The following is a 22439-nucleotide window of genomic DNA, read 5'->3' as shown; positions in this document are numbered from 1 at the left end:
TTTGACTTGAATGTGCAGTAGTATAAAGTTTTGGAGGGTTTTTTTGTATAAGTGCTGCTGAATTTCACTGGTTGTGCTACTGGGGAATGAGAGTCCTTCCTCTCTCATAAATCACAGTGTTTATCAACCAAGTTTGTTATGTGAGAAGGTCAGGTTTTGCAGGAGACTGAGCCTTACCATGCTATAGACTGGGGGGGGGGTGGGAGCTTTCATATTTGGCACATGTTTAAATGTTTAAATTTGTCTTTCACTGTGGTTTAAAGTGGTTAATTGCAGCTTCATGTTCTCGATGTAGCCCAGTGCTTCAATGTCTTTACACATACAGCACAGTGAGACCTTTTAGTATTTAAAACTGTGGTTTAACCTGGCAGGCAGCTAAATACCACGCAGCCGCTTGCTCACTCCCTCCCCCCCTGCAGTGGGACGGGGAGAGAATTGGAAGGGTAAGAGTGAGAAAAACTTGTGGGTTGAGATAAAGACAGTTTAATAGAACAGAAAAGGGAAAATAATTAATAATAATAATAATAATAATAATAATAATAATAATAATAATAATAATAATGATAGAATATACAAAATGAGTGATGCACAATGCAATTGCTCAGCACCTGCACTGACCAATAACCAAGTAGCGATCACTGCTTCCTGGAACACGCCTACCATTCATATACTGAGCATGACATCACATGGTATGGAATACCCCATTGGCCAGCTGGGCTAGCTGTCCTGGCTATGCTCCCTCCCAACACTTTTTTTTTTTTAAAAAAAAAAAAACAAAACAAACCTGAATGTTCTTGACTAGCAGGGTACTTAGCAACAACTGAAAGGACAGTGTCCACCCCTAATTCTATACTATTTACGTCATGCTTAGGTTTCACATTTTCTAATACATTCCAATTAATTTCCACTACCTTTCTTGTCTTTATATATATATATATACACACACAGGTATCATATCCTTAGTCTATGGGCCATCCCCCTAAAATGTCCATTGAGTTCATTTAGTCCATGACTTTGGGCTCCATCTGTCATAACAGTCTTTCAGGGCAGGAGAGATGGTGTGTGGTGTTGGACTGTTGCATCCTGAAGCCAGTTCTCATTTTACTATTGCTGCGCTTGTCCCATTCTATCATCGTTGCACTTTGCTCAGTTTCATCAGAGTTAGTTCATTCTTCATCAATCCCGGTGATTTTTACTGCTATACCATTGATAGCAACCATAGAAATAATGATATACAATATCATATAATAACTAACATCATATGATTTAGTTCATTGGCTATTTTCACCCAAAATCAAATCCCCCTGAGGTACACACCAGACTTGCCCATCCTTTCGTATTACTCACCAAGTGCACCCAGGTCGTTGAGTAAAAGCAATCCCACGGATGGGGTTTCCCTTGCCAGAGTAACCCAGACTGTCTTCCCCAGCATATTTCTTATGTGTACTACAGGGACTTTATCTCCATCTACTGTACCTAAGAGTTTTGACTGGGCAGGGCCAGCTCGATTGAAAGATCCTCTGGTGTTGACTAACCAGGTGGCTTTTGCTAAATGTGTATCCCAATGCTTGAGTGTCCCACCACCCATTGCTCTCAGCGTAGTCTGTAGCAGTCCATTGTATTGTTCGATTTTCCCAGAGGCTGGTGCGTGGTAGGGGATGTGATAAACCCACTCAATGCCGTGCTCTTTGGCCCAGGTGTCTATGAGGATGTTTCGGAAATGAGTCCCTTTGTCTGACTCAATTCTTTGTGGAGTGCCATGTCACCATAAGACTTGCTTTTCAAGGCCCAGGATGGTGTTCCGGGCGGTGGCATGGGGCACAGGGTATGTTTCTAACCATCCGGTGGTTGCTTCCACCATGATGAGCACATAGCCCTTCCCGTGGTGGGTTTGTGGGAGTGTGATATAATCAATCTGCCAGGCTTCCCCATATTTATATTTCAACCATTGTCCTCCATATCAGAGAGGCTTTACTCGCTTGGCTTGCTTGATTGCAGCGCATGTTTCACATTCATGGAGATAACCTGTGCAATAGCGTCCATGGTTAAGTCCACCCCTCGATCATGAGCCCATCTATATGTTGCGTCTCTCCCTTCATGGGCCCACCGAGCTATAAACAGTTCACTTACGTTGCAAGTCCAGAGCCACCTGAGCCACTTCGATCTTAGCAGCCTGATCTACCTGCTGGTTGTTTTGGTGTTCTTCAGTGGCCCGACTCTTGGGTACACGAGCGTCTACGTGACGTACTTTTACAACCAGGTTCTCTACCTGGGCAGCAATATCTTGCCACAATGCGGCGGCCCAGATGGGTTTACCTCTGCGCTGCCAGTTGTTCTGCTTCCACTGCTGCAACCAACCCCACAGGGCATTTGCCACCATCCATGAGTCAGTATAAAGTACTGGCCATTTTTCTCGTTCAGCAATGTCCAAGGCCAGCTGGATGGCTTTCACCTCTGCAAATTGGCTCAATTCACCTTCTCCTTCAGCAGTTTCTGCAACTTGGCGTACAGGACTCCATACAGCACCTTTCCACCTCCGATGCTTTCCCAAAAGGCGACAGGACCCATCAGTGAACAGGGCATATTGCTTCTCATTTTCTGGTAGTTTATTGTACAGTGGGACCTCTTCAGCACGCGTCACCTCCTGCTCGGGGGATATTCCAAAATCTTTGCCTTCTGGCCAGTTCGTGATCACTTCCCAAGATTCCTGGGCGACTGGGGTTTCCTATTTGGGCCCGTTGTGTGATCAGTGTGACCCACTTACTCCACGTAGCATCGGTTATATGATGTGTAGAGGGGACCCTCCCTTTGAACATCCAGCCCAGCACCGGCAGTTGGGGTGCCAGGAGGAGCTGTGCTTCAGTACCAACCACTTCCAAAGCACCTCGAACCCTTTCTCAGCTGGAGTGTCGCACGCCTCAGATCCTGTGTATCCCCGACTCCAGAACCCTAAGGGTCGACCTCGAGTCTCCCCTGGTGCTTTCTGCCAGAGGCTCCAGGTAGGACCATTCTCCCCGGCTGCGGTGTAGAGCACATTCTTCACATCTTGTACTGCCTGGACTGGCCCAAGGGCTACTGCCTGAACTATCTCCTGTTTAATTTGTTCAAAGGCTTGTTGTTGCTCAGGGCCCCATTTGAAATCGTTCTTCTTCCTGGTCACTTGGTAGAGAGGGTTTACAATCAGGCTGTAATCTGGAATACTCCAAAAGCCCACAACGCCTAAGAAAGCTTGTGTTTCCTTTTTGCTAGTTGGTGGGGACATGGCTGTTATTTTGTTGGTCACATCCATTGGGATCTGACAATGTCCATCTTGCCATTTTATTCCTAGAAACTGGATCTCCTGTGCAGGTCCCTTGACCTTAGTTTGTTTTATGGCAAAACCAGCCTTCAGAAGGATTTGGGCTATTCTCTCCCCTTTCTCAAAAACTACTTCTGCTGTGTTGCCCCATACGATGATGTCATCAATGTATTGCAGGTGCTCTGGAGCCTCACCCTGTTCCAGTGCGGTGTGGATCAGTCCATGGCAAATGGTAGGGCTGTGTTTCCACCCCTGGGGCAGTCGGTTCCAGGTGTACTGGACGCCCCTCCAAGTGAAAGCAAACTGTGGCCTGCACTCTGCTGCCAAAGGGATTGAGAAGAACGCATTAGCGATATCAATTGTGGTGTACCACTTGGCTGCCTTTGATTCCAGTTCATCTTGGGGTTCTAGCATGTCCGGCACGGCAGCACTCAGTGGTGGCGTAACTTCGTTCAGGCCACGATAGTCTACTGTTAGTCTCCACTCTCCATTAGACTTTCGCACTGGCCATATGGGACTGTTAAAGGGTGAGCGAGTCTTGCTGATCACTCCTTGGCTCTCCAGTTGACAAATCAGCTTATGGATGTGAAGCAGGGAGTCTCAGTTGGTGCGGTATTGCCGCCAGTGCACTGTTGTGGTAGCGATTGGTACCTGCTGTTCTTCAACCCTCAGCAACCCCACAACATAAGAGTCCTCCGAGAGACCGGGCAAGGTGGACAGCTGTTTAATTTCCTCCGTCTCCAGGGCAGCTATACCAAAAACCCACTGGTACCCTTTTGGGTCCTTAAAATACCCTCTCTTAAGATAGTCTGTGCCAAGGATGCACAGAGCCTCTGGGCCAGTCACAATGGGGTGCTTCTGCCACTCGTTCCCGGTTAGGCTCACTTCGGCCTCCAATATAGTTAGCTCTTGGGATCCCCCTGTCACTTCCGAAATACAAATGGGTTCTGCCCCTTTATAGCTTGATGGTATCAGGGTACACTGTGCACTGGTGTCTACAAGAGCCTTATACTCCTGTGGGTCTGATGTGCCAGGCCATCGAATCCACACAGTCCAGTAAACCCGGTTGTCCCTTTCCTCCACCTGGCTGGAGGCAGGGCCCCTCTAGTTCTGGTCATAGTATGCGTTTCTCACTTCTTGCAAACGTGAGTCCAGAATTTCTTCATTACAATCCAAAGTAAGATCAGCCTTTCTGCTTTGTCTGGGGAGCTGTTCACTGAAAATTGGACCATCGTCAGACAGGTTTTTCCTAAAAACTGGAGCAGCATTTTTCCTGGGAGAACCCCCTTGCATGATTGTTTTTCCTTGCAACTCACATACCCGTGCCTCTAGGGTCAAGGTAGGTTTTCCATCCCACTGCCTCATGTCTTCTCCGTGGTCACGCAGGTAAAACCTGCGTGCCCCGTGGTGTGAACCTTCTATATCCTCTCTCTTGAGCAGAAAAACGCTGACTCCTAATGGCTGAGATACTGGTCCATACAGGTGGAGAATAGGACGTATCGTCTTCAAGTTGCTGGACCTTCTGGGACAGCTTCTCCACAGCCGAGACAAAGGAGGAGGAGACAGTTTCTTCGAAATCCTGGAATCTGCTAACCACATCATTCACCATTGATGCTTCTTCCTCTTTCCAGCACATTACTGCCAATGAACTGGCGTGCGACGCTGGTGCGCTCCATACCAACTCCGCCACATGGGTCACGTGCACTGGACTTCATCTGGATCTCTGGGCGTTTGGTTGTTGTCCAGGTCACTCTAAACCACCTCCAGCATGGCTAATTCTCTCAGGTACTGGATACCTCTCTCCATAGTGGTCCATTTGCCTAGGCGATATATAACATCTTCCTTGAAGGAATACCTTTCCTTCACACCTGACAGCAGTCGCCTCCAGAGGCTGGGCACTTGTGCCCCTTTTCCAATTGCTTTGTCAATGCCCACTTCCCTAGCAAGGGGTCCCAGCTGTTTGGCTTCCTTACCATCTAATTCCAAGCTACTGGCCCCATTATCCCAGCATCGGAGCAGCTAGGTAACAATATGCTTGCCTGGATGACGGCCAAAATCTTTCTGCATATCTTGCAACTCACTCAGGGGTAGGAATTGGGTGGTTTCCATCTCGTTTATGAGTTCTTCCTCTTCCTCCTCTCCTCTTCGTGATGTCCCTGCTTTTCCATCATTCCTTTCTAAATGACCTGACTTTCGCTTCCAAGATTTCCTCTTCTGTACAGGGGCAACGGATTCGTCCTCTGGTTCAGCCGCAATGCTCGTCACGGGGGTTGGAGTAGCCACAGTGCCCATCGTGGGGGTTGGAGTAGCCGCAGTGCCTGTCGCGGGGGTTGGAGTAGCTGCAGTGCCTGTCGTTTTGTCATCAGATCCGGAGACCTTCTCTTCCCCTTGAGGGTTCTGAATAGTGTTGAACAGGGCTTGGTAGGTATGGGCCAGGCCCCAGCACGTTGCAGTAATCTGGGTCTCTCTGGAATTGCCAGGGTGACAGCATACGTTTTCCAAATATTTTACTAGTTTTTCAGGATTCTGCACTTGTTTGGGGTGAAGCTTCAAAACATTGGAGGTGACCACTGTACTATCCCACACACTCTGCCACTCATAACTATCCAGCTTCGGGGCAGATCTCTGGGTGGTATTCTTAAATAGTTGTTTAACCTTAAACAAGGCCTGAAACACATTCAGGAGACATAGCAATAGGAACATGCTTGTTTGAACATCCCAAGGATATTCAAAATCCTCAAGAGCTATTGTAATCAGCCTGGAGGAGAAGGGGAAGGTGAAGGAAGCTCTTCGAGGAGAAGATGTACAAAGTGTAATTATTAATAGTTTCCAAAAGATAGCTCCCGAAGAACAGGAATGACGGCAGTTCTGAGTACAGTCTCCTGACCAATAATTTTATCATAACATAAACCAGTGTCACACAGTATAGCAAAGCGATGGCCTTAATCCATTTCCCAGAGACGATAAACCCCACATAAATATTGATAATCAGCAGTATATACAGCCAGTAAGGTGCTACCTACCAAAACTTCAAGAACAGATCAAACAACTCTGAGAGCAAATAAACCAACATTGTGACCAGCGACTACTAAACTGATATAATGAATGCTTATAACAAATTTGTTTTAACCCATTTGGGTCAGATGTGTCGTCATCTCAACCCTTCGTGCCCCACGTTGGGTGCCAAAAAGGACTGTCGTGGTTTATCCTGGTAGGCAGCCAAATACCACGCAGCTGCTTGCTCACTCCGCCTCCCCCCCGCCCCCGCAGTGGGATGGGGAGAGAATTGGAAGGGTAAGAGTGAGAAAAACTTGTGGGTTGAGATAAAGACAGTTTAATAGAACAGAAAAGGGAATATACAAAATGAGTGATGCACAATGCAATTGCTCAGCACCTGCGCTGACCAATAACCAAGTAGCGATCGCTACTTCCTGGAACACGCCTACCATTCATATACTGAGCATGACATCACATGGTATGGAATACCCCATTGGCCAGCTGGGCTAGCTGTCCTGGCTATGCTCCCTCCCAACGCTTTTTTTTTTTTTTAATTAAAAAAAAAAAAAAAACTGAATGTCCTTGACTAGCAGGGAACTTAGCAACAACTGAAAACATCAGTGTGTTATCAACATTCTTCTCACACTAAATCCAAAACACAGCACTAGGAAGAAATGTAACTCTATCGCAGCCGAAACCAGGACAAATATGTATCTCCTATATTCTCATTGAAAAGAATAAACTGTAGCAATGCTTATACACATCTAATTCAAAAAGCTAGAACAACAAACCCCCTCAAGCTCTGCGTGCTATTCCTGAATGACCTGACTATCTCTGATTTATTTCAGAGGCTTGGAAGCGTTGCATTTTGTGGTGTTCTAAATGAATACATCTAAGGGGATTTGTTTTCTCCCAAAAGTTGCATTTAAATATTGGTGATTAGTATAGGCTTGAATCACATATAAATCAAGATACAAGAGAAGTTGCCATTAATGTACATTTCCAATGGTACAATATTCAGGATGGATAAAAACACACATGACATTGTATTCAGCTTGAATACAAGCAGTCAGTGCTGCTGAAAGACATTGCTGTTATCACTAGACGAGTTTGAACCTTGTGTATTGCATTGACAGCACACAGCTTGTGTCCTTTGCTAGACTCAGTGGCTTCCTTCAGCATGCCCACTTTTGGAAATGATGACTTTCATACCTGTGCTGTTTTGTTTGGAATCATTATGTTCCTTGTACTAAGTAGATTTTAAATAAACTTCCAAACTTTTCAGTTTTTACAGTATCTACTAAATAGTGTTCTTCATTTTGGAGACTTAAAAAACCCCCAACCATTTCTTCACTGCCTCCCAAGAATTCCTCATAACTCCACAATAAAAACCCTACTATAAAAAGTTCCAGTATGGCAAATGTCTAAATACACTTTTGTATCTGATTGTCTGGAATGTACATGGACCTACATTCTTTTGGCAAATACAGGGTCAATAACACAATAAATATACACAAGCTGATAATTTCCATTGAATGAGCAGAGTGCAGCTGCTTCTTTTTTCTGTTAGCATATTTTACAGTAAATATGAAAAGAAAGTAGCTGGAAACTTGTAGTGGAAGGTTTTGCGATTTTCAAGATTGATTCAAAAAATCCCAGCTTTCAGAAGATTTGAGAAGGTACTTCAGCATAAAAGTACAAAATAGAAAAGGGAAATATCTTTTAGAGAGTATCAAATGATAATTTTTGACTGTTTTAGTTTTTAAATAATGCTTGTCTATGAAAATAATTTGCACTTAAGGTTCTTGTTACTTTCTCCCCAAAACAAAGAAAACCCGTTATCATTCTTTTCCTCTCGAATTTGAGCGGAGCACAGTAGTTGAGAACAGTGAGTGTGCTGTTCCAGCAGTTTGGGCTGGCAGTCCTCAGGACTTCCAAAGTGCAATATTTGCAATATTGGCACACTTATTGCTGTGAATGTGCTATGCAACAGTCAGTTTCCTTTATAAATGCATACGATCTACCTCAGTCCTGTGGTTATGAAGATTAGGTGCAGATTTGGCATGTGCCTGGCCCTTGTGACCGCTCCTCTTCTCACTTTCTGGTCCATCTTCCAGGGAGACAGAAAATAATTCCAGGTGGGGAAGCTTGAAATAGGTACTATGCCCCATTTATTTTTCAGTACTTTGTAGAGACCTCTGTGCCTTAATGCTAGGCAAAAGTGTGGTCCTCCCAGCAAGTGCATTGTATCTACTCTGCTTTCTTCAATGCGTTGCAGTCTACAGTAGGCAAGTTATGTCCGGCTGAAAATGTTACTGTCAATCGCTTGACTTTTGTGCACATCAGAAAAAAATCATGTAAGTTAGTATTTTACCCCAAATCCTCTATCTTGCCCCTCCAATCCCACTGGACTATGCTAGTGATTGCTGATAGACATCTTCTCTACTGGTACTACAATTATTTTCCTTTTATAGAGAAATTAGTCAAAATAAAGTTGACATAAGCAAACTATAAAAAAGCTTGTCTGTACCACCATACTGCAGATTTGTCAGCAAAGCCATTTTTTTTAAGATCTTTTTTTTTCCCATTCTCTGTAAACTGTGTGTGACCTTTACATGGCAACACAGCAAGTTTCTTGAGAAGCTCTCTTGTGCCATAAGCAGCAAAGCACCATGTAAGCCAGCATTTGTTACACTAATTCTTTTATTGAGATGAAAGTGAATACCTGTGTAAAACCCACACAAAGCTTTGGGCAGCCTTAACTTATTCTACATGCTAATCCTTTTACTACCTAAGTCACAAATGACCAACCTAATTAAATTGAGCTTTCCTTTTTCATGGTGTGTTGACTGACATTTTAAAATATTACTTATTCATTTAAACAGTCTTATTCTAATACCTTATTTAACTGTCATGCCTATTTCCATAGCATTATTTTAATATATGATGCCTAGACTAAATTTATGATACTATATTTCTATGAAATTAAATAGCCCACTGTTTTTATTTTTGCCAAAGACATCTATCTAAATATTAAATTTGTAATTTTCCAGCTGACACTTAGGTTGGCGTTTTATGAACATTTCATGACCTAATGCTTTATGGGAGATACATACCAGATTGATTTAATTACAAGAAAACATCAGTCACTGCAAAAGTATCACCTCTCCCTAGTTTCTCTAATTAATCAAGCATAAAAGCATGTCTGAAAAGATTGGAGTGTGGGAGTCTTGTGTAGACCACCTACAAGCCTGCCAGCAACTTTCTTGAAATACCTTGAAAATTTTAGTCATTAGTTTCACACTGTTTTATATCTTTTGTTGCTTTTAAGCTTTTAAAAATACTTATTTCGTATACATACAATGCTGCAATTTGTTTCAGTAGCCATGATTCAGATAATTAGGATATTCCTCTTTCCAGAAAAAAAAAACCAAACCAACACAAAACCCCCCTGATTATAGGAGTCACATTTACTGTTCTTTTTTTGGAGCCACAGCAGTGTTAACATTCACAGTGTTAACTCTATAATGAAAAGGAAAATGCCTATCTGCAAATGGAAGGACTGATTCTGCGAACTGGTATACACCAAGCTATACACATAAAGCACACGTTTTCAGTGTAACTGACTCTGACATACTCCTGGTATGGAAGACAGTAACATTTGATTTGGTATCTGTTTGTCATAATACAAAATTCAACCAGGGTAAGAATCTGGATTGAAGTGCGGTAAATAGACTTTAGGTCTCCATACTCAGCCACAGGTGCTATGGTGAGGCCATTTCTACTGCGGGGACTCATGACTCATTACTATTTGGTAATTCTTTGCATTGTGTCCTTGGTAGTACTGGTGACTACCAGTTTTTGGTATATCCTCTAGTACAAGCACCAAAGGAGTTTTGCATAGTTTCTTCTATAGTTTTCAAGTGTTCCTTATAACTCATATCATTATTTCAGATCTTTTCAGAGATGGGGGGTTATATTCGGATCTGATTTAACTCCCTGCAGCTGAGATGAGACTTAGTTTCTAGCACTGACTGCATCTGGGTTTTATTCAGCAGCTGGTGCATACAGTCCTGTTGCTGTCCCTGCCCTCCGTGCTCCAGAGGAGCCTCCTGAGTTCACGGGTTTTGTTAAACTGTCTCTGCCACAGAACTGCTCTTCCATTGTTTGTTGTATTTGGGATATTGCTTTCATCTATTGCTTTCCATCTTAAAACCAACAAAGAAATGGACATTTGCCGAATTTTGTTTCCCTGGCACCACGAAAAGTTTGTAATTTAGGTAGCTTGTCAGTTACTGTAGGCTAGAGAACATCACAGTTCTGCAAAGGAAAAGCAGTAGTGTCTTTTGAGTGCCTTCCAGCGATTGACAAATAACAGGTCATAGATGATAGTGTAGTATTTTGAATTTGATACTTTCATATTTCCTAGGAAGAGAAAGATCTTTAATACAGTTGTTTTCTTTGAGTTCTTACTTCCTAACTCCATTTTAATCGAGTTATTTAAGTAGGGTGTTTTCTTTTTAATGAATATAAACTTAGCAGAGATTCTCTGTCATATAAAATAAAAAGACAGTTCTTTTGATCTCTCTTTTTTTAATACATCATTGTGAAACTCCATTCCACAGTGCACTACCTCTCACCACTGCTCATTTCAGATCACATATTTTTCCTGGAATTCATTACTTCTATTCTGGCTCGGTGACAGAGAAAGAAAGGACTACCACTCACTGCATCGGAGCAAGGCTGACTGAAAGAGAAAGGGACAAGTAGCACCTCTGCAATTATCTAGCCCTTACTGCTGCTGAGTCAGCTTCTCCCCACTGATGGTTACCACTGCTGGGGTAATATTGCAGGCAGGCTACAAAAAATCAATTTGTCCTTTGAAGCTGAACTGCAAAATAAACTCCACCCAGTGGAGTGCAATGTGATAAAGTGTGATCTCATTCACAGCCTGGGGAGATATTAAAAATGTGATTGAATTCTTGAGACTGGATGACACAGGTATTTGTCTCTCCAAAATTACATGTTTGCTGTTAGGATAAAAATGTTTTTGATACATCTTAGCTAACACATGACAAACACTGTGTGTTAAAATCCTTCTGTTGAATACTGTGCATAGGAAAGTTACCATTGTAATGTGTGCTCCTTCGTCAAACTAACAAATGTGAAGCAACCATTTATTGTTGGGTTCCTGCTAATGAATGTGTTAGTACAAAAATAGCTTAATTTCCCTGCATTTGGCCGACAAAAGTAGTACTTACAGGAAATTACATGTATTCCATATATGTGCTTCTTTGTACATAAATAATGAAAAATGTCTCAATTCTGACAACTAAATTACCACCACAGGGCACTGATGTTAATGCTGTTTTGAGAAGACCTGTGCAGAGAAAAAGAGCTCTCGGAACTCTTTTTTTCCAGGGTTTCCACAGATTCAGGAAATCCTTCTGCATTAGTTATATTAAGTCATCATACTTAATCATAAGCCTAATTGTTTTTCTAGTGAACCAGCCTTTTTTGAGAGTGAGGGAACATCTTAAGATACAGATATGTTATTCTGTTGTGTCATCCAGCGCAGATGTGTCTGGATGCCAGAGAGAAATCAGGCATATTCTGATCCTCTCTCTACTGCTACACAGGCAAATGTACTCTTTTGTGCAATTGTTTCTCTCATGACCCAATCTGATGTCGACAGGCCTGCTAAATATGAACTGCTGAGACTCTTAGTGCAGGACTATATTATGATAGTAAGTCCTGTCTCCTAGTGGCGTTTGTAGTTCATGCACAATTCCATGCTAAAGCAGTTACAAAATCTCTATCTTCATATCCATTAGATAGTTTGAGCAGTTTCCAATACAAAATCTGTCTCAGAAGAGGATATTTTTCCATCATAGCAAAGGAGAATCTATCACTAATTGGCCTGACCAAGGAGGCCAATAGTTTTAGTACTTTTACTGTAGTTCCACAGGTGCCATCCTTGTAAGGAATTTGTGTCATCCACTCTTCCTTATTGCTCTCCTATTGCTTGCAGTGACTTGGAGCAGGGCATCAGCATTAAATAAATTTAGTGCTGAGCTGACCCAGAATTACTGGTGGAACTTACCTAAAAAGGATCGCCTGTGGTCTGCAGGTCTGATTCTGCCATTGCTCAGCCAGTGTCTTTATTGCTTTTAGTAAGGTGAATATCAGAAGAAAAAAAATAATGCCTACATTTCTACCTTAAAAAGTCTGTTTTCTTTGATGATATGTTAGATTCTGCCAAATCCAGCCACACCCTGGGGAGGCTGCTCCAGCACAAGTTCCTGAGGCCTGTTTAAGATACTGTGGCACTTATTATAGGAATAAGAAAGCTCAACATTGGGTGACTGCAAAATTATTTTATAGCCATTTTATTCTTTCTTCTCTACTTCTTTCTTTGGCTCTGAGTCTCACTTCACACTGAACTCCTTAAAGGACAGCCTCACTCTTGCACCTGCCTTACATAGTGACACTGCCATTGAGGCTGGCCTCCAAAGTGCTAAGCTCCATCTGAAGAGAACAGTTGGGAGGATTCAGAAGACTTGATATAGTTTTATTCTTTTGGCTACCTTTTCATTTCCTTCCCAATACCCTTTAAGACAAATTTCACCTCATTGGACATCAATTCTTTGATTTATGTATATACAGTAAATGAAAACAAATGCATACTTGATTTACGAAGAAAATTATTCCATCCATTCCAAAAGACAGATACAGCAATTCTTTGATGCAAAATAAACTTCGCAAAGGAAGCAGTTTTGCCTCTGTGTTGAAAAAATAGCATATAGGTTTTTCTTTCATTTTAATGGGATAAGAAAGTATATTTTAACTTCTAATTCTATTAGAAGCTCTGAGATATCTATGCATGATTTATAATATTTATTTCAGTATGTGTTTTCAGTGAGATTACACGTTATAAAGTGTCTTAAAAGCTGGAAAAAAAATACCAATTATTGGAAAGAGGGCAAATGACTTCAGTGTTATGTACCACTTCAAGTCATGCTGTGAAATAAACCTGCCCCTTTATGTGGAGCCTAAAGTGGGTTTCTCCAGCCTGGGTGACAATAGTCATAAACGAAAAGGAAAACAGTTACCAAATTTACTTTCAGATTGGACTTTTACACGAGTCTCTGAATCAAATATCTAATGAACCCTTTTTGCCAGAGAAGACAGATATATGCCTAGGAATATAGATGGTGTTCAGTGTATCCTGTCTTCACATTTGCTGTGATATCACAGAAGCACAGACTGACAGACTGGGTGAGGTTGGAAGGGACCTCTGGGGGCCACCTGGTCCAGCCCCCCTACTCAAGCAGGGCCACTTGGAGCCAGTTGCCCAGGACCATTTCCTTTTGAATATCTCCAAAGATGGAGACTCCACAGCCTCTCTGCGCAACCTGTGCCAGCACTCAGTCACCCTCACAGTAAAAAGGTTTCTCCTTATGTTCAGACAGCACCTCTGTGTTTCAGTTTGTGCCCATTGCCTCTGGTCCTGTCACTGGGCACCTCTGAAAAGAGCCTGGCTCTGTCTTCTTCACATCTTCCCTTCAGATATTTATACACAGTAGTGAGATCACCCTTAATGTATATTTCAGTATATCACTGAAAGCCTGGGACTAGTAAAAAATAGCATGCTCAGAGTAACACTTGTTTTCTCCAAAATATTTGTTGCATTTGAATTGCTTTTGTGTAACATTGCACATTCTCTGAATTGTAATCAAGGATCCTTTGATAAATAGATCCTGTATTTCATAATTCCTACTTCTGAAATCCTTAGAAATTTGGAGCACTTACCATTGGGTGGCATGGGATCATGTCTACATGTAGATCAGATTGCGGACTTTATCTGTTTCATTCTTTTATAGGCCTTGTGCTGTTTTTGTTCATGTTTTTTATATCTTTTTGTTTAGATGTATACCTCTGTGAAAAAAAAAAGGGGGAGTACCGACAGATAAGTATGCCTTATTCAGCTTTAGTTTGGGCTGTTCTTGGGGGCAGAAATGTAACTGGAGAGGGACCACTCTTTCCCTCTGCTGGCATATGCACAGACAATATGACTGCAAAAGAGTGTTATGTTGGCCAGGGAAATGAAAAGTTTGCATATCTTTAGATTACATCTTTTGGCATATTGATTATTGGCAGCTCGGCCATCATTGTCTTAACAATATGTAAAGACGGCCTTCTCTCCATGCAGTAACTCCTCCCCTCACAAAGAAAGGCCCTCTTTCTAAGTTTCTTAGCCTTTTTTGTTGAAAGGAGATACAGTGAATGTTTGTCAGCATTTTAAACATTAGAGCCGTATCTACTCTGCTGTATGTGTAGGTAAATCCTCCTTGGTCTCCCATTCCCATCTCTCTCTCTCTCTCTCTATCTATCTTTTGGATCCCTTTCTCTACTCAGTAAGACCATAACGTGCTGTGGATGTGTTGCTGGAATGTATTACAGTAGAAACAAATCTTGGACTGTGACAGTGGGGTTTTTTTAATATGGCAGCTGCCACTGAGATTCAGATGTCCCAGTGCATAACTCTCTTAATTTGCTTTCTTTATTAAAGTACAGCCAAGCTTCTGTCTTTCCTGTATTATTCCTTAGATAGCTCTGGGTACAGAGAGATCATGCTCGCACTACATTATTTCAACATTTTTTATAATGATGAATATTAAACTATTCTAAAGGATCAGTAATTTTTTCCTAATTTTTAAGGTGCTGGAATATCCAATGCACCAGCTGGCTCAGGAGGAAAAAAAACTATATTTGCTTAAGGTATTGTAGTAGCAGAAGTAGCAAATGCCAAACTATTTTCTTAAATGTGTACCTTCATTTCTGTTAAAAAGCTGATGTAATTTCTAAACTATTATTATTAATTATAATATTTTATATTGATTATTGATAATTAAGGTAGTTAATTAAAAACAGATTAAAGTAACTGTTTACCTCTAAAAAGACTATAAACAGGTCTCTATTCTACCTCATTGTGGAAGAAACCCCTCCAAATCTGTACATTTTTGCCTCATGTCTGAGGTTGTGGGTTTTTTTCTTGTTTTGCACTGAATTAGTTAATAAAAAGGTTTAGGGTACTTAAACACGATGTAAGTAAAACCTCAGACTTCTGTAACTAAAAAATTAGCTAATTTTAAGTTATATTGATTAGACTTGTTTGGATAGGGTTGTGATCTAAAGGTATTAAGGTCAAACTTGTTAAATCTTTCCTCAGAGCTTCATTAGTATAAAACATCTTTAACATGATGCAACCACAACCATGGTAGTTATATTGATTTAACTTTCTTGGTAGAGGTATGCAGTGTTCTAGTGAAGGTTTTGCTCCTCTTCTCACGGAAATTTTCCTGATGTATAAATGGGTCTTTAGGGACATGTGGTGTTGACCAGTTAGTAATCCACAGATAAATTGTTAGTATTCATTTAAGTTTTTCTGCTGTAAGCAGCTGGATAAAACAAGACATCCTTGGTTCCCTGTAGTAACTGCCATATGTTTAAAGCTTGTTCCTTATGTGGGAAAAAGGCCATTTGAGTTCAGTGGTATATCTTGAATATAGAAGAGTTGTATATTTGTTTTGGGGTTTTTTGATAGATAGAATATGCTTCTGTGTTAAGAACTTCATTATATTAGGAGTGAGTTGGTTTTTTTTCTGTTTTTAACTATACAAATATAAATTTAACATTGAACCCTGCAACTTTTCTAGACTTTATTTGGAGAACCTGTTCTTTGGCAAGAGCTCTGAGCATGGTTTTATTATTATGTAAGACTTAATGGTTTAACTGGTTTTGTTAAAAGCAGAAATAAAATTGTGGGGGCTTTGTAATAAGTTTGAAACATATTTTGGAAGTGACTTGCAGAGAAATATTCTAGCAGTCTAACGATGTAAAAATCTCAATTTAACTGAAATAGTGTGCTTTTGTCAAGGCAATAGGCTTTTCAGACAAGGGAAAATACTTTGGCTGGGAAGGAGGAGATTTTTAATTTTTTTATAGGCAAAGCAGTATAATTCCTAGAGTGGGTACAACTACCTCACAACTGTATAAATTTGAACAGTTATGGATGAGAACAATCTGTGCTGGTATAAGCAATTTTTTTTATCTACATGTACAACTGCAGGCATCATAGGATTGCTGTATTGTTTGAATGATGTTAAAATGACATAGTTAAAACGGCACAAATTTTGGACACAGACACACAAAATCAATTCATGAAGCTTTTCAAGCAAGAAGTTGTTGAATATATTGGTCTTGATAAAATATCTGATAGCATTAGATTTTATAAAAGAAATCTCTCCATGGAAAGATTTTCATTAAAATAAAATTTCAGGCTACGTCTCCTAAGACAATTGGAGAACAAACAGTACTGAGAGATGAGATCTCGTTTTTTACACCAAAAACTATTCAGTCAAAAGCACTGAATACCTGAATCTAAGCCTTATGTTGTTTGTATATACTGGCATTTAAACTTACTGTTTTGGAAGGAAGATAAAGACACTAACTGCAACTATAAAGACATTTCCTAGCCCATCTTGAAATTTCTGGCACTGATGGTAAGTTTAAGGATTTTAGACCTTATGACGATAGGCTTGCTCAAGCTTTAACCAGTACCTCCTGTTCAGACTGTGCCTTGCTATTTTTACCAATACTTAAAAGTACAGTTTCATGAACTGTGGCTCCTAAACTGTGATATCTCTACTACTAACCTGATACAAGCATTAACTGTTCTTGTTGCTGCATCTACTGATGGTGACACTTGAGCAAAATAAGTTTGGGTACCCTTACCAAGGGCAGTCTGTTTTTCTGGTTAAGGTAGGTGTGCACACTGTCATAAAAGATAAGGTAAAAGAGTATCAGTGATATTTTTACTTAGATTTGATCTGCATGTGCTCATCAGCTGTTTATGATATGATGGTGGAAGCATTTTGCAATCCCCAAGTTCTAGATTTTATTGCTTTTTTAATTTTGAGTTCAGGCTGTATTCATTTGAGTCAGTATGTTCTGCATGTCCGTATTTCCATACGCACCACTCGTGCTGTCAAAAAAGTCAGCTCATCTTGGCAAAAGTTTCCTGTTCCTTACCTGTTTCAGAGTAAGGCACTGCGTTTTAGCCGATGCCTCAGGTTCCTGTAAAGAGCACCAAGAGATGTTTTTGCTAGCTTTCTTCCATCTAGCTCTGCACAGGGCCTGCCAGCTGAAAACACTGCTGCCTCATCCCTACCCAGGAGTGTTACCAAGAGTAATATCCATAACTTTGAAAACAAAAAATATACTAACCAAGGGTAGTGTTATTTTTCTGTTACCAATATAGAAGTCATAGATGGTAGGGCATGTTCTCAGAATATCGAAAAACATTTCCCTGAAGTATGTTGGTCTTCTCTTGGGTTGTGGTTTGGCTATCTGCTCACTCACTACCACCTGTACGGCTAAGAGGATGTACAATTTTGCACTTGTCCTCAACTGAACACCACGTTCATTCTGGGTGTCAATATTCTCTCTGTATATTTTGACTTGCTTGATTTTAAAAATTTTATTTCAGATGGAAGAAATTAATTCCCCTGAAGTTAGGTTTTTCATTTCAGTCAGGTCTAATTGCTTTCTTTCTTTTGAACTAAAAACTCAGGCAAATAGGCAAGAATATGTTTAACCCAAGTTTTGTCTGGTGCTTAAGAGTGGAAGAGTAATTTTGTTAGAATACTCAATCTCTTCTGGATCTGTAGATATATCTGCTTTAGCTCAGATGCAAAACTTCCAAGCTGCTTCTAAATGTGGTTAGGAATAATTTCATACAATTCTGTAAAAAACAATCACCAAACTGAAAGACTGTCTGGATACCTGCATGAGTCTTGAGCTTCACGGAGCTTTCTGTTGACATCAAGTCACCAGATTAAGCCTCTGCCTGAAGTGTGACAGTACTTTTGGTGAGAAGTTAAATGGATTTAAAATAGTGCAGTCAGGTGCCATCAGAAGAAACAGTTTATACATCTCCTGCCGTATAGGATATAAATCAGTTCAGTCAATTGTAAGATGACAAGTTGAGGGTTGTTTTTATTCTGGGCTAAAAGGAAAGGATATTTAAATGCTTTGTGGTTTTGTACAATATTAGAAGTCCTTAAAAGGAAAAACAAACAAAAGCCAAAATACCAATTCATGTGAACAAATGTGCTTCCATTGTGCAATAGTTATATTTTATCTTCTAGAATTTCTTGAGTATTCTTCTAGAATATCTAGAATACTTTTCTACTTGTATTTTAAGCAATGTATTTATTATGTGGTGTCATACATTGGTTTTTTGCTATAAGACAATGTCAGAAAATCCCATCAATTCTTGATGGGAATGTACAGGATTATTTATTGAGGATGGATTTTAAGAATAAACTAATGTTGCCTCACTCTCAGGTTTTTGGAACAGTGTCAAGAGACTTTTTTTTCATTTTTCTCTTAATTTGCCTGCGGGTCTTGACCTCATGATAATAAGTCCTTAATGTGCATTCATAATTATTCAGCTGATGTTATAGTACGTTAGACCTGCTTTTACCCTATCCCTGTGGCTAACCCAATTAAGAGGAATGCAGGATGAGGCTGTTCAGGTTCTAAGCTGTGATCAGAAATGGGAGCCAGTAGGTCGCCTCTTTGGTTCTGCTCTCCCCTTCTGCCTCAGTGCTGCATTTTTGCTAATGTAAAAAGCTGTTTCCTGAAATTCAGGCCCAGTGATGAAGGCTAAGATTGCTGACTTGGGCATTTTGGCAAAACAGTAATTTAAAGATGAAATTAGAATTCCTAGGCTTTATTTACTTCAGCTAGAATGAAATAGCTAGATTTTAACCTCTAAGCTTCTTTTAACTCTACAAATTGTGTAGTTTTATTTAAAATATTTGTACTCTGCTGGAAATCTTTTCCTTCAGTTTGACTCTTAAGTTTCTCTTCTGCTTTTACTTTTTTCTAGCATATTTCAATTTGTAAATTCCATTAAAGAGAATTGACATTTTGTAGCTTTCTTATTTAAAATATAACTGATATCCTGGAATCTTAAGTTTGTGCAGTGAGCATAATCTTCCTGTATACTTCAGGGAAGCCACATAGTTAGCTACAATCCGTTTTTCCATTTTATTGTCTGATAAAATGAATTAGGAGGCCTGAGTGTTTGTGTCTATCTTAGGTGAGAACGGGAGGGAGAAGGTGGGAGAGTAAGAAATAAATAGTTTACTTTTTGCCAGTACAGATAGATACTCATTTTGTGCTGCCTGGCTATGTTTCTGCATGAATAGTAACACGTCACAAGAAAATGAAGGTAAAATTGGGTATGCGTCCTGTTATATTCTGATAAAATCATGACTAATGCTAAATTTGTTGAATGCCAGCTCGTCCATAACTATAATAAAACCAGCTAATGCATAAATGAATTCTGGCAATTTTAAATAAAATTTTAAAACCTGATATGACAGGGAAGAATGCTAAGAGGTAACCAAGTGTGTAAACACTAAATGAAGGATTATCCTTATTTGTGAAAAATCCATTCCAGCGAGAAATTGAATTGGGGGCTTCTCTCAAAAAAGAAGGGCTACTGTAGCTAGTGAGCCAAATCAGCGCCTGATTTTATTCCCTTCATAGTAATAAGGTTATGTGAGACCCATAAACAATATACAAATGAGCATAAATGTAACTGAGTACTCTCTGCTCCCTCCTCTTTAAAGATTCTCCTCCAAATAATAAAGTACTGATTATGCCAAACTTTTAAAACTGGATGTGATCAAGCATATTAGGAGTGATGCACTTCATTTTTTAGAACATATTGCATGAACAGCCTCACCTCTTCTCTGGTATTTTTACTTTGCAGCAAGTATTTTCTGTACAAAGTGCATATGAATGGTATACGCATAAAACGACTAACACGTATAAAAGAGTAGATCTTGTATTTATTACTCTTTCAACTGAAGAAAGAAGATTTTACCCGATCAGTGAAAACAGCTGGTCCAGAACCTGGACTTTGTTAGTACTTTAAGTGACATAGAGGTTAATGATAAAGAAAAGATCACAAAACTCCGTGCCACTGATACTGACTTTTAATGCATCTCAGCAATGTGTAGCGAGCAATTTCAGAAACTAGACCTGTGTAGAATTAGACTGCAGCAATCTTGGCACTAGTTTACTGTAAGTAGATGCATCCCACTTAGAAAAACAGTTGGATTAGACTTACCTGTCTGTATGTACTTTAATTGTACATAAACATTCTCCAATTATACAGTGTGCATAAATCCAAAAGCTGCTGGTGAAATCTAAGACAGTAGATTAACTTCTGGGACAGGCTCTTTTTAATAAGTAGACTCTAAGCTTCCTGTTCTGTCAGGAATTTAAACTGTCTCAATGTACAAAGTGCTCCCCCAAATGCTGTGTCTTATGCAAAAAAAGACAAGTGTTGTAGCAACTGGTATAGGCCACAAAAAAAAAAAAAAAAAAAAAAAGAAGAAAGAGAAGGAGAAAAACATATGGATCTGCTCCTTTTCAAATGCAGATTGTTGAGGCTGGAAGTCTACCACTTAGTCACTCTGTTCTCCGTTTGACCATATGGTTGCAAAATGTAGTGGAATGATATTAAAACCCTAGTTCTCCTCCTGAAAACAAAATATAGTAGAATAAAGTGGAAAAAGGAGAGGATTTATTTTATTCATTCTTGCTCTTATGCAATTTTTAATATGTTTTATTTTCAATGGCTTTGATATTTTATGGGATCTATATCTATCTCTCGGTATTTGACTCGATTATTGTCTTTGTCCTTGAAATTTATGGGATGAAATCTCTAATTGTACCCCCTAAATTTAAGATGAAATTACAAGGATTTTGCTATCTAGTTCCAGTACTCTTATAGCAGTACTCCGTACACAGCTAAAACTCGGCATAATGCAATACACCTAGTAACAAGGTATCTCATATTTGTGCAAGAATCAGAAGCACACAGGTGGAAAAAGAAGTTATTTTGTGGTCCATTACAATCTTATGTCAACTCAGCTATGCTGCTAAAATTTTGATGAATTTACTGGTAATCAGCCTCCATATGAAACGAAAAAAGACGTGACCGTCTGCAGCAACTCCTTGGCTATCCCCCTGCTCTTTGCAAACAAGACTCAAGAGAGGAGGGGTAATGCAGATAGAGATGAGGACTTTTTGAGGGGTGGGGGGTGCTTAGTGTGCGTGTAAAATCCCTTTCAAATGGGGATCATGAGGGAAGAGATCTCTCAGTCTGTCACCACCAGCACCATGTCTACATAAGAATAAAATTTCAGTTTGGGAGTATTTGGAGAGAATCATGTCGGGATGGTCTCTTTTGGACAAATATCAAAAGATAAGCAAATCGGATTTAAAAGAGCACTTTACTTGGCTTCAGCTATGATATTTTACAGTTACAGTCTAGTTTTAGTATAGTGTAAAATCATGTAAACAACAAGATCTACATAGTGTGACCTGTATCTGCAGGAAGTCCCACTGGCTAAGGCTCTCCTCAGGCACTGATCTCATTGCGCGATGCTGGGGAACACTGATATAGAGAGACTTAGAATCTGTTTACAAGAACGTTGTTCTCTCTTTATTTTAACAGATTATTTTATGTCTATTCATGGTTTGAAAATCACAGTGTTACTGTACACAGGCTCTTTTTATGTATACATAAATATACAGTATTCCTTCATGGTTAATTAACCATGTACTGTAAAAATATTAGAGTAATACATTCATTCTAGCCTTTAATAACTGAGTAAAGGTATATTTATATATATAAACTGTAGAGTTTGAAAGTTCATGAAAGACAGAGGGCCTTATTCTCCATTGCTTATACCTATTTTATATACAGTAAAACTTTTAGATCTGTAATAATTGGCTTGAGTGAAGTTATACCTCATCCTCACCCATAAAAGTGAAAGAAAAATTAATCCTCTGTGAAAAATTAACCTTCAAGAGTTTTACACTCCTCTTCATCACCTTTGGAAATTATTTTGGGCGAAGGAACCCTTTCCTGCCTTTGTATTGTGGTAGAAACTTTTGACCATGATTTTGTATCTTTGTAATAGGATTTAGAAAATAATAGTATTTGCTGCAGCAGTTACTCAGCACTGTAACAAAGCCACAAACTACAGACTAC

General features: G+C 39.9%; 1 protein-coding gene across 1 annotated transcript in view; it reads left to right on the top strand.

Moving 5' to 3' along the window:
* PRKN (parkin RBR E3 ubiquitin protein ligase) overlaps window positions 1–22439 on the top strand; it is an 808128-nt gene that overhangs the window by 300234 nt on the left and 485455 nt on the right. The window lies entirely within an intron of this gene.

The sequence above is a fragment of the Calonectris borealis genome, chromosome 3 (genome assembly GCF_964195595.1).
Source record: "Calonectris borealis chromosome 3, bCalBor7.hap1.2, whole genome shotgun sequence".
In the NCBI taxonomy this organism is placed as follows: domain Eukaryota; kingdom Metazoa; phylum Chordata; class Aves; order Procellariiformes; family Procellariidae; genus Calonectris; species Calonectris borealis.
Note: the sequence above shows the minus strand (reverse complement) of the source record. Positions and strands in the feature narration are given on the sequence as shown.